The sequence below is a fragment of the Elephantulus edwardii genome, unplaced genomic scaffold, assembly GCF_000299155.1.
Source record: "Elephantulus edwardii isolate Elephantulus edwardi_28Jun2011 unplaced genomic scaffold, EleEdw1.0 scaffold00021, whole genome shotgun sequence".
NCBI classification, from domain to species: Eukaryota; Metazoa; Chordata; class Mammalia; order Macroscelidea; family Macroscelididae; genus Elephantulus; species Elephantulus edwardii.
The window spans coordinates 11,530,149-11,543,947 of record NW_006399771.1 but is presented as its reverse complement, the minus strand read 5'-3'; the positions used below and the strand labels follow the sequence as shown (position 1 = coordinate 11,543,947).

Below are 13,799 nucleotides of genomic sequence, written 5' to 3'. Positions count from 1 at the left end.
TTGACAGCACATTGTTGTCATTGTTGGAAGTGATCCATAGCTGTCCCTCCAGCAGGTTTGCAGAAGCAGTTAATTGCATGGGAGGACACTCCCAGTCCTCCTTCCACAGACAGCTGGTATATTCAAACCATATACCTTTAGAAATTCAGTGCACCTTCTTGCCATGAGGTCACCGGAGCTTCCACCCTACACTATACACCTCTGGATTTCTCACCTTTGCTAGTGATTGGATGTAATAAAATATTTGGAAGGTCCTAAGTATTCATGTTTGTTTAATTAAATCATTTCCATGATGTGTTCTTTATTTATTTGAACTTGCATACTTACCTAAATTTTTAGCTACTTAAAACTGGGAAGTCTAGTGGGCTAATAATATGTAAAGAGTTATGCTAGCAATCTAAAGGCATGAGGTTTAAATCCACCAGCTGCTCTGAGCAAGAAAGATGGACAAGTTTTGCCGATGCAATTCACAGCCTCTGAAAACCTTTCTGTAGGTCAGCTATGAGTCATTTCCTACTCAACAGCTTATAACACACTCATAATAGGAAAGCTATAGATTAAAAAGCATAGTTCATGCAGAACATCTACAGAATATCTAGTATCCTGGGAATCTAACAGTGTAATTTTATGATGCACAATAGAAATTGCTCGGTTTCTTCTTAAACGCTATAGGAAACTCCTTCTTTGGAAATAAAACTTAAAATAATGTATATATTTTTGTGTTGTTTAAGCATTATGTTAAAAAATGTTTAAGGGAAAGAGTTTGGCTATCAAAAAGCATGATACATTCATTTGTGCTAATGTGTTCACACCTCAACTTGTTACATGACCCATATATTTAGCCATTTCCCCCCTGAATTTTATCTGTTCATTTGAAACTGATTTCTCAACTGCAGTTTCTATTTGTAAAGATACTTGCTTCTGTGCTCCTGATCTCTGCTCTTCATAATCAGATTAACTGAGATAAAGCTCCTTCAGGGAAAAAGATAAAAGCCATTGCCCATAATAGTAGTTGCCCTACTTCAGTTTATTATCAGCCCAGTCACTAGGAAATCCAGTTCACACAGTCAGATAAATCCTCTCACCCCAAGCTCCCACACTCCTCCTTCACAGTTCTACTCATAGTAAAAGCCAGGATCATTGCTATCATCTACAATGTCTTACACCACATACACTTTCCCCCTTGGAATTTACCAACACTAGTTTTTTAAAAAATCTATTTTCTTACAACTGGGGAATCTTTCTTGCTCAAACATGTCAGGAATTATACCATTTTAGGGTCTTTGCACTTACTATTCCTCTCCCTTTTCCTAGCTATTTTATGCCTTACCTCAAATCTCTCTTCAAGTGTCCACTTCTTATCAATGAATTGCCTCCTTTTACCTAATGTAAGTATGCAACATCTCTTCATTTTCTTTTTAATCAGAAATTTGACTCAATATAACACTATATGTATTTACTTGTTTGTTTTAATTGATTTTTCCCTGAATAGTGAAATAATTTCCAAATTCTGTGACACAGAACATTTTCTATATATTATAAATGGATATATTTCAGAGCCTAATAATGTACGGATAACCTAGATACCAGAAAATTTTCATCAAATTACAATAGATAAATGTATCTGCATTTCTTATATTTTAAGATTAATAGCACACTATTAATCCAAAGTCTTGGGTCAATGGAATTCCAAAAGCTTAACCAGCTGTATAAGTCTATACTTTCTATTAACAGTTACATCTGTGGCTTGGATTCCCAATTTGCTAGTGTTCTGTGGGTTTGATGATTTGCTAGAAGGTCCTCAGGAGACTCAATCTCTTCACAATCCATCATGATGCTACCAATTTGTTGTGAGAATATTTGTTTTCTTTATGTTGAGCTTCAATCCATAATGAAGGCTGCAGTCGTCGACCCTCTGTAGCAAGCGCTTCCGGTCCTCCTCAGTTTCAGGAAGCAGGGTTGTGTCATCTGCATAATGCAGGTTGTTGATGAATCTTCCTCCAAACCTGATGCCACATTTCTCCTCATACAGCCCATCCTCCTGGAATATCTGTTCTACATACAGATTGAAAAAGGTATGGAGACAGAATACATCTCTGGTAAATACCTTTCCCAATTTTGAGCCAGGCAGTTTCTCCTTACTCTGTTCTGATGACTGCCTCTTGGTTCAGTGATGAGTTTTGCATAAGCACAATCAAATGTTCTGGGATTCCCATTCTTCTCAGAGTCAACCATTGTTTGTTATGATCCACACAGTCAAAAGCAACACACAGACATTCCTCTGGTACTCTCTGCTTTTTTTTTTTTAAGTGCTTGCATTCATTTTCAGGGTTGCCATTTAAAAAGCACTATAAACTGGGTAGATTAAAACAATGGGAATATATTTTTTCACGGTTCTTGAGGTTAAACTCAACTCTTTGCTGTCAAATAAGAACCTACTCAAAGCTGATGTTCCTGTGGGATTTCAGAAACATTAAGTTGCATGGGAGAATATTGTCATCTTTCTCCCATGGAGCAGCTGGTGAATTTAAAACATGTTCCACATGATAGTAGGCATGGAGACTGGGTTTTTTATTTAGAGATTGGTGAGTCAGAATGGATGCAGTGGGAGGCTTAAACACACTCATATTGCTGCTTCTGTATTAGTGTGTTCACACAGCCCTCAGTGCGGAGAGTGCCCTCTTTGAATTGATCCTCCAGCTGTTGGTGATTTGGGAGACTACGTTTCTGCAATTAAGGTAGCTGGAGACGAGAGTGGGGTAAAGTGACGGCTAAAACCCCCCAACATTAGGCTAACATCACATCAACTCTCAAAAAACAAAAGAAAGCAAAACAAATAACAAAAAAAGAAGAAAGAAAAGTTCCTGATACTTATTGTCTGTGAGTTAGAACTGACTCATAGTTAATTTGCCATCATAATTTAGGGAGGAAATGGTCCATATCTCTCCCATGGAACAAACTGTGGGTTGAAATAAAAAAAAAATAAAATCAAAGAAATAAATGTGTAGACACTTAATGTTGTGTCATGAATTATATAGTGACATTTATGTCATGTATTATTATTATGAAGTAATTTTTTAGTTGTTGCTAAATGCTATTATTATGAATTCTATCTTACAAAGCCATTAAATTTTAGAAATTACTATTAACATTTCTATTTTTAAATTAAAATGTATCAAGAAGATGCTGAAGGCAATGTTCTTTTCCAGGTGAAAGTAGACTCTAACACTATTATTGTCAAATTGTGACCAAGGATGATGATCAAAGAACAGAATGAAATCTGAGTTTGCATTAGTTTTACTTTGAGGAAAAACAGACTTCAGTCCCTACATTGAGAGGAAATTATGTAAAAGGATGCTGTTCTCTGATAAATAAATAAATAAAAAAGGTGTATTTTTTTAGCTCTTCTCTGTTTTCCAGCGCAATGCCATAATTTCATGAAAGCCCTGCCATGGCCTGATGTTTAAGTAATAGATGAAATGATCGTTTCTCCTACTTTCCATTACTTTAAAGAATGCGTCTAAATGTACTAGCTTGGCAATCTGTATTTTTGAAATTTTTTACAAATGACCTAATGGACATTTAGATTTCTAATAGCGGGATAATTTGAAGTGGGATATCTTCTATGTGCTTGGCTTTGTGTCTGATCAAAAAGTTTCATAAAATTGATAATTTAGTGGCTAAAAAAATTAGACATTTGGGGAAAGAGGAATATTACTCAGATGGCACTGTAAACATAACGCCTTGGCTGAATAGCAAAATGCTACCCACCAGGCCTCCAAAGCTTCAGATAAAAGCTCTTCAGTTCTTTTAAAATAATTGTGGGGTTTTTTGTTGTTGTTATTTCTATCTTTCAGATTAAATATTTCCACCTATTACCTCTTTTCCTTCCCATTGTCACTGCCTTGGTTCAGGCTATTTCTTTTAAAAATGTCTATTAGTAAAGGCCTTTTAATTGATCTCCTGTGTTTTAAAATCTCCACCTTCTGTCTTAGATAACTAGTTCTGCCATAAGAAAAATATCACACAAAGATGGCTTTAAAGAATAGAAATCTATTCTCTTACAGATTAAGAAGCTAAAAGTAAAAATTTAGGGCTTAGATCCAGACATAGATCCTCCTTTATAACAATTTCTAAAAAAAAAAACTGTCAAACTCATTGCCCTGGAGTCAGAACCAACTCTTAATTAACTCTCCAAAAGGTATAAATTGTACTGGAGGTGATTGCCCAAGACTCTTAGAAAAACAGCTAATAGATTTGAACCACCCAACTTAGAGTTGGCAATACAATTCTGTACTGACCAAGCCAATAAGGTTCTTTCTACTTCAGCTTCTAGTAATCTTTGGGGATCCTGATGAATCCTTGGAGCTTGTAAATGAATTCACTGTGTTTGACTCTCTTCATATTGCTTCTATACTCATGTGTGGTTCTGTGTCTATTCTGCCTTTTAAAAAAAATCTCAGAAATAGTTAATTTTAGAGTCACCGTACTGGGATGTGAACTTCTGTTGTTGTTATGTGTTGCTGAGTTTCTTACGACTCATAGCAACCCTATGTACTCATAGTACTACAGTCCTCAACTCTGCTCTATCTCGTGCCAAACTTATTGTCTCTCGCACACCTTTCCTAATTACCCAGTCAATGAGCTAATCCATCTTATTGAGGGTCTTCTTCTCTTGTACTGTCCCTCTGCCCTTCTAAGCATGATGTCCTTCTCCAAGGGCTGCCCTCCCCTTGCAACATGTCCAAAGTATGTCAGATGAAGCTTCAGAATTCTTACCTCCAAGGAGCAGCCTGGTTTCACCTTCTCTAGAATGAATCTGTTTTTTTCTCTTAGCAGATATTCTTCTCTAGCACCACAGCTCAAAGGCATCAACTCTCTATCCTACATTCCTAGTAATTGTCCAGCATTCTGATGCATAATAAGTAATTGCAAAGACCACAGCCTGGATCAGTCATACCTTCATTTCTAGATTGACCTAGTTGCTCTTCAGTACCTTGGAGAGGTTTCTGACAGCCGATTTCCCAGTGCAATTCATCTTTTAATTTCCTGGATGCTGGTACCAAGAATGTTGATTACGGAACCAATTTGCATTAAAAAAAAATCCATTTCCAAACAAGAAAACACCCACAGTCATAGGTTCTAGGGCTTATAGGTATATATTTTAGAAAAACAATCCAATAAACAGGCATCCTTTAAACTACCCTTTTCAAATGCAAGAAATCTAAATTCAAATGTACTCATAACATTTTTAATACTCTCAAATATGGACAAATTTCTATTGCCCGCACAAATCATCCAAATCAAATGCTTTAGCATGGCATACATAATTTTCTACAACTCTCCACGGGCATATCCTTCATTTCTGCTCTACACTATCCTAGTCTATACACCTAATACTGTTGTTGTAGTTTTTATGTATCTCTCAGTTGGAACAAACTCATAGATGATCCCCCCAGAATATTTTCATAGACAATAAATCACATGGGAGGAGACTGTCCCTCTTTCTTCTGTAGAGTGGCTGATGTATTTGAATCATATACCTTTGAGTTGGCAGCGCAATTCCATATCATTAAGCCACATCAGACTACATATTCTTTAAATATATCCGTTATTTTGTGTACCATAGAGTCAGAACTGAGCTATAACTGACCCATTGGTGGGTTTTCAGAATCAGCCAGTCACAGGGGAGGAGATTGCCCATCCTTCTCCCACACAGCAGCTGGTGGTCTCAAACCTCATGCCTTTGGGATTGCAGCACAGTCTCTTTCTTCTAGGTCACTAGGTAATCAGAGCTCCCTAAAGTTAACAGTAGTAAGTTTTATTAAACAAATAAATTTTAAAATATCTAAATCCTTTGGTCATTTGCTTCTTTAGTAATGTTAGCCAAATTCCAACCCAAGCCTGAAGTTCTTGTGCAGGAACTAAGTTTTCTGGGTCTTGGTAATTTTTCTGGGTCTTGGTAAATTGGCTAGGTTGCTAATTCTTTCCTACTTATAAATAATACATTCTCAATTGACTTCAAAGCCCAAAGAGCCATGCAAATGCCTATGCATAAGCAAAATGTTATTTTAATCAGAATCTACAATGTATGAAAAAGTGGGTCAGATTATCCAGTAATGCTTGATCTTAAACTAATTAAAACCAAAATTTTTGCCCTATAACTTATGAAAAAGATACAAATGAAACAATTTCAGTAAAGTAATACATTTTAAAGTATAAAATTAAAATTATTTTGTACTGTTCTGGAGTTATTTTGTGTGTAGATAAGACTTAGATAATTTACACATAAAATAATTTCTAAACAATCAGATATTTAAGAATTATTCCAATCAAATACAGAATCATCTTTTCTCACAAATTCTGAGATTTGGAGTAAGTGGCACAAATGATGAAATACAATGTATATAATTTTTTTAAAATGAAAACCAATGTAAAATAATTGATTTTAAAGTATTAAAAATAGAGGAGAAATTATTAGCAAGCACAAAGAAGACTAAAGTATACCTGATAAAGGCCATGGTCTTTGCAACCACTTGCTATGCATCAGAAGGCTGAACAATGACTAGGGAGGAAAAGGAGGATTTATGCCTTTTAGCTGTGGTCTTGGAGAAGAGTACTGAATATACCGTGGATTGCTACGAGAATGAACAGGTTCATCCTTGAGAAGGTTAAACCAAGCTGCTTCTTGGAGGCAAGGATTCTGAAGCTTCATCTGACATATGTGGGCATGTTGCAAAGAACGACAACCTCTTCAACAAATAGTGCTGCTGGCAAACTGGACTGCAACCTGCAGAAAGCTAAAACAGGATCCACTTCTCATACTATACACAAAAATCAACTCAAAGTGCATCAGAGACCTGAGATTAAAGCCCCAAACCAGAAGTTCATTAGAGACAAAAAAGAATCTTAGACTGGCTAGTCTATGGTATAAAGAGACTGCCAAATACAGCCAGAAATGCACAATCTGAAGAGGATAAAATTAATGAATGGGACCTTCTAAAATTAAAATCCCTGTGCTCATCAGAAACATTTTCAAATAGGGCAAAAAGAAAACCTACTGGCTGGGAATAAACATTTGAGAATACCATCTCATACAATGGTATCATAACAAAAGTTTACAGAATACTCCTGGGTGCCCAGAAGAAAAAGATTGATGATCCAATTACAAAATGGGCAAGAGACATGAATAGACTTTTCACAGAGGTGGACATTCATATGTCCAACAGATATACAAAGAAATGTTTCAAATCAGTGTCAATAAGAGAGGTGCAAATCAAAACCACAATGAGATACTACCTTATTCCAGTAGCAGTGACAAAGTTTAGCAGGGCAGCTAGTAATAAATGTTGGAGAGGATGTGGTGAGATAGGAACTTTTATGCATTGTTGGTGAGATTGTAAAATGGTACAACCACTCAGGAAGACAATTCGGTGTTTCCTCAAAAAGTTTAACATAGAAATCCCATATGACACAGCTATTCCACTGCTTGGACTATACCCTGAGAAAATAAGAACTGAAGCACAAACAGAAATTTGTACAGAAACTTTCATAGCAGCATTATTCACCATCACAAGAATATGGAAACAAAATGTCCTACCACAATTGAATGGATTGAGAATGGATCGTACATATTGTGTGTATTATCCACACAATGGAATACTACAGATTATGCAGGAGCAATGATTTTGTAAATTACTACATAACTTGGGAGGGACGGGAGAGCATTATGGTAAGTGAACTAATTCTGTCCCATAAACACAAATACTGTGTAAGACTGTTATTGTAGAATGTGTATGAGGATCCAAGGTGGGGAGGGGAGCACAGAGGGGGGGTATTCTAAGGGTTATACAATGTGATGAGTGGAGGGAGGACTGGGTAAAGGAAAGAGGATAGATCTAGTATGAAAAATAGTGTATATAAACTTTGTAAGTAAATAAGTATAAAATAAACATTTTATTAAAAAAATATAATTGGTTATATTGACCACACAGTCCGTATAACAATCTTTCAACTGCTTAACAGCAAAAAAGAAAAATAAATGGATATGACCATAAAATTTCATTCACAAAAATATGATAGTGGGATAGTTGTGTTCTTAATCTAGTCCAGCCTGTATCAACTAGAATTCTACAGGAAAATATGTCTGAATGTGTTAAAAGCATTAATTTATGTCAATTAATTTATTGATTATGTATCTAAAAGAGTATTAGTTATGTATCACCATCAAAGATGAATTGAAGAAATTGTTGCTCAAATAAATAATTCTCTGTTTTGTGGTTAAAATAAACAGGTGACAGAAAGTCTTGTCTAGACACTGAAGTTCTTCAATAAGCCTAATACTACATCTTATCATACATCATTGATTAAGGTCTATCTTATTTTCAATGGGTCTTATTAGATCCTTGTAATTCAATTATTTTATTGCATGCAAATTTAAAATAGCACTTATCATTGCTCTGGTGGTCTAGTAGGTACGGGGTTGCATGCCAACCCCAAAATAGGTTTGAATCCACTAAGTGCTCCTTGGGAGAAAGATGGGCATCTTCCTCTCATGTGATTTATAGCCTTTAATAAACCACTGGAGGGGATCCAATGTCATTTTAAGGATAATTTTCTGCTTTGAATATTACAGAGTGATATGGATTGGCATGGTAACTGCAAAAATGGGCTTGAGCATTTTGAGTGAATTTATAAAGATAGTGCAAGCTAGGACATTGTTTTGATCTGTGTTCACTGGGTCGCAGAGTTCCAGTTGATTCCAAGGCACATGAGAATAGCAACAAACATTTCCTTGCATATTTTATCAAGAAAAATTCCCATTTTGTTTTATATTGAATGCTAGAAAATGAATTTTTTTTTCATTTTATTTGTCATAAAGGTTGTCACCCGTGTGGGAGCAGATAACCAGGTCTTTTTTTCAGGTAGCATCAGTAGGTGGATCCAAAATAATATTCTCTCTTGTTGGTACAAGCCACTTATGTCTCTGATAGCTAGGGATTTTGAACATTTCTACATGTGTTTGGTTGTCATCGGAATTTTTACTTTGGTGAAGTGTATTTTCATATCTTGTTCCCATTGTGTGACTGGGTCGTTTACCTTTCTTTCTTTGTTGAGGTGCTGGCATATTCTATAAATTTTAGATACGAGTCCCTTATCAGTTATCTCATTGCCAAATATTTTCCCCCAGTCTCCATTTTTCCTCTTAACCCTGTAGGAGAAGGATTTTGATATGAAAAGGGGTTAGAATCTTAATATGTCCCATTCATTCATCTATCTTATTCTTTCCTGTTTGTAAGTTGCTTTTAACAAATTTACGTTTACAGAAATACCCAAAATAGATTTAATTGTTAGGTGCTGTTGATAAGGCTTTGACTAAATTTACCCTTTCCATTTCTTTTAATACTTCTTTTATCATTTAATATTCTGTCCAAAGCATCCTTAAATATTATAATTCTACACTTGAATTTGTTCTTCAGTTCCTCAGCTTAATAAATGCTGATTGTGTTTGGCCCCTTTGATTTTCTGACTCCAGCTCTTTGCACATTTCATTATAACACTATTTTGTCTTCCTGTGATGCCCTCTGATTTTTTTTATTAAGCGCCTTAGTTTCTTTACTACTTCTCTTTGTGTTGGCTTCTTAACACTCTAGTTCAATATTCAGTCTTTCTGACATCAGCCTTAGTCTTTTCTTGCTCCTTTGTCTTTGTAACGACCCCCTGCATTCTTCCTGGATGATATTCCTGATATCCTCCCACTTCTCTTCTGATCTTTACTCATTCGTGTTCAAGCCTCAAACCAGTTCCTGAGATGGTTTTGAAATTCAGGTGGGACAGACTCAAGGTAAAATTTTGGTCCTCATGGTTTTGGTTTAATTTTCCTTGGCTTCAGCTTGAACTTGCTTATGAATAGTTGGTGGTCTGTTTCACAATCAGCACCTGGTCTAGTTTTCACAACTTATATTGAACTTTCCCAGTGATTTTAAAATTGGGAAGGGTGTATGCCAGGGGTGTATCCTATCCCATACCTTTTAAATCTAAATTCAGAACAGATTATCTGGGAGGCTGGACTTTATGAGGAGAAATGTGGCATCAAGGTTGGAGGAAGACTCATCAACAATATATATTAAACAGATGACACAACCCTGCATGCTGAAACTGAGGAAGACCTGAAGTGCTAGCTGCAGAGGATGAAGGAACATAGCCTTCAATATGGATTGAGGCTCAAAAAGATTCTTACCATTGGGCCAATTGGCATCAGGATAGATGGCAGAGAGATTGAGCTTGTTAAAAGCTTTAGTTTGCTAGGCTTCACCATCAACACACTGCATCAGCAGCCGGAAAATTAAAAGATGTATTGTGAGGCTCAATGTCAAGAAGACAAACATTCTCATCACTGGACATGTTATAAGGAGGTACCTGTCCTTGGGGAAGGACATCATGTTTGGGAGGCTGGATAGTTTAATTTAGATAGAAGTTACCTCAATGCCAATTAATGTTGTTTTTGTTGTTGTTATGTGCTGTCAAGTCGCTTGCGACTCATAGCGACAGTCATACAACAGCCCTAAACTCCGCTCTGTCCTGTGCCAATTGCACTGTCTCTGACATTCTCATCCCGACTACCCCAGTCACTGTATTAGTCCACCTCATAGAGGGCCTTCCCCTCCTGCTCTGTCCCTCCACCCTCCCAAGCATGATGTCCCTCTCCAAGGACAGGTCCCTCCTTACAACATGTCCAAAGTATGTTAGATGGCATCTCAGAATCCTTGCCTCCAAAGAGCCTCTCGGTTTGACCCTTTCCAGAATGAATCTGTTTGTTTTCCTACCAGTTCTTGGTACCCTCAATACTCTTCTCCAGCACCACAGCTCAAAGGCATCGATTCTCCTTCTTTCCTCCTTAGTCATTGTCCAACTCTCTGATGCATAACACGTGATAGCAATGACTGTGGCCTGTATCAGATGCACCTTAGTCTCCAGAGAGACACCATTACTCTTCAGTACTTTGGAGAGGTCTCTAACAGCAGACAATGCCAATTAATAGAAAAGAAAAAATAAGAGGCAAAGACAACTACTGTGAAACATAGTTTAGCTATTTGTAAAAGGATTAAGTCTTTTTCTGGTAGACTCGTCCTGTCAAGTGGTTAAATGAGACCAAAGATTAAAAAGAGAGAGTAGGCACTGACGATCTAAAATACAAATTTTCTTTCCTCTATTTTTCAATCTTATTATTTGTCTTCAGATTATTAGGCACTTTTATTTTAGTTGTTTTATAGTGTTCTATATACACTTGTGTCCATTCTTTTGTTACGTGTTTTAGTAAGTGAATTCTGTGTTTCTTATTAAGTTGACAACTCCTAATGACCTTTTGAACAGCAGGTCTAAACTTTCTCCTATCTAACCTATCCTCACAATCTCTGATGTACTTGAGTCCATTGTTATAGTCACTGTGCCTATCGAACTTGTGTGTGTGTGTGCAGGTTCCTTTCTTTCTCACTCTCAACTTTCCCAGAATGATGTAATTTTCTAAGGACTTTTTCCTCCTGACAATGGGCTTAAAATTTTATATATGTAGAGAGAGAACTCTGTTGGTTAGTGGTAAGAAGCTACATTGCAATCCCAAAGGCATGTGGTTCAAATCTACTAGCTGCTCGACAGAAGGTTGGGCAATCTCCTCTGGTGCAAGTTATTGCCTCTGAAAATCCACTAGAGGATCAGTTATTGGTTGGTTCTGGCATGACAGCACACAACAACTATTTCATATATATATCTATATATAATATACCTATTTTATATTATACAACTATGATCTATATATTATACAACTGTTATATATATAATACCACTATGATCTATATATTATATAACTATTTTATATATATATACACACATACATACACACACATACATACACACACATACATACACACATACATACACATACTAGTACTAGTAATGAAATTGAGTCAAACACAGAGGAAAAAAAATAAATGTCAAATGATTCTCCCTTGGTTTTATTTGGCCAAATGAAAGGCTTCACAAGCAAAAGAAAAGTTACATGATATTATTTAGCTAATTTTTAATTTTTATTTAAATCTCTCTTTGTATCTTTACTTACTGGTGTAGAACTCCAAGCCAGTCTTATATTCTGGGGTTTATTAGCAAGCTCAGAATCCAGCTTTTGCAGGATTTGCCACAGCACATTAAATGGTTCACTAAATCACAAGGAGTGCTGAAGGAGCAGACTAAAGTGTGACATCCAGTAAATGGTATTACACTTACCCCACAGAACGAGGCATCCAGGGAATTGCTGCCTCTTCCTTAATCACGACATCATTCCTTTTATTCTGTACCACTATTGTCAGGATCAGAAGTAAAACAATAACAACAACAACAACAAAAAACAACCCAAAACAACAAAACCAAAAACCCAGCAGAAGTAGCAGTTCCAGAACTCCAGTATGTCTGCTATGATTTGTAACCTTGCTACATGCTAACCTCTGAAGCAGGCTTTTCCATAAGGTCATTGACTAAGTTAAGTCATGGTCTTTTCAATCACCTGCTAAGAATCTGAGAGCTGAACAATGAATAAAGATTGCAAAAGAATTGATGTCTTTGAGTTGTAATGTTAAAGGAGAGTACTGAATATCCATGGACAGCCAAAAGAACAAACACTCTTAGAGAAAGTGCAGTTAAAGTGGCCCTTACAGCCGTGGATGGTGTAGCTTTGTTTCACATACCTAGAGTATATTATTAGGAGGAGCTATTTCTTGGACAGCATGCTTTGAACGGTTGAGAGTCGTGAAAGAGAGGATGCCCTCAACAAGAAGAACTGACAAAATGACTGCAGCAACCGGCTCAAGTATGTCAGCTATCATGAGTACGGAACAGGATAGAACGGGGTTCACATCTATTGTTCATAGAATCACTATGAGTCTTACTCAACTCAATGACACCAAACAAGCCACATAAAATTTTACATGGTGCTGTTGGAAATGCTAGTTTTACTTTTCCACTTTCTGCTATGTGCCATGATAAACTAGGTGAAAGGAAGGATGGTGCTGAGCATCAGTTCAGTATATCTACCAGATTACATAGTAATAATATTGGATTGTTATGAAACTCTGCTTGCCTGGAGGTTAAAATATTGCCCTGCCAACCCAAGGTATGCAGTTCAAATCCACCAGCTACTCCTTTGGAGAAAGATAGGCAACATTCTCTCTTGGAATTTATAGTCTCTAAAAACCCCCTGGAAGGTTAGATATGAGTTGGTTCCCACTTGGCAGCCATTATTTTTGGTTGTTTTTGTCATTGGTTTTGCATTTTTTTAAGACTGCCAATCATGTGTAATCAGTAATAAATACATAACTCTGTCTTAATAATGAGATGAAAATGGGGACAGTTTCAATGGGCAGGTACTGAGTTTCTTGAGCAAGGCTGAGAGAGAATTCTTTCAACTTTCTCAGGTAAGACATTCCCTACACATTGATACTGCTGTTAATTTTTTATTTTATTTTAATAATTTTAATGAACATTTACAGAGATTTTGGATTTCCATTCATTCATTGTTTCACTTTTCTCCCTGCCCAGCCCATATTTTATCTGTCAGCAGCTGTCTCAAATATAGGAAAATACAACCCTGCTTGCTGAAATTGAAGAAGACCTGAAGCACCTGCTGAAGAGGGTCAAGGACTGCAGCCTACAATATGGATTGAGGCTCAGTGTCAAGAAGACAAAGATTCTCACCACTGGACCAACTGGCAGCATCAGGATGGATGGTGAAGAGATTGAGATTGTACACA

At 36.6% G+C, this 13,799-nt stretch overlaps 1 protein-coding gene across 2 annotated transcripts in view; it reads right to left on the bottom strand.

Annotated features, from left to right (window-relative positions):
- The window catches only part of PPFIA2 (protein tyrosine phosphatase, receptor type, f polypeptide (PTPRF), interacting protein (liprin), alpha 2), a 778,898-nt gene that overhangs the window by 417,837 nt on the left and 347,262 nt on the right, over window positions 1–13,799 (bottom strand). The gene's annotated exons all lie outside the window — the stretch shown is intronic.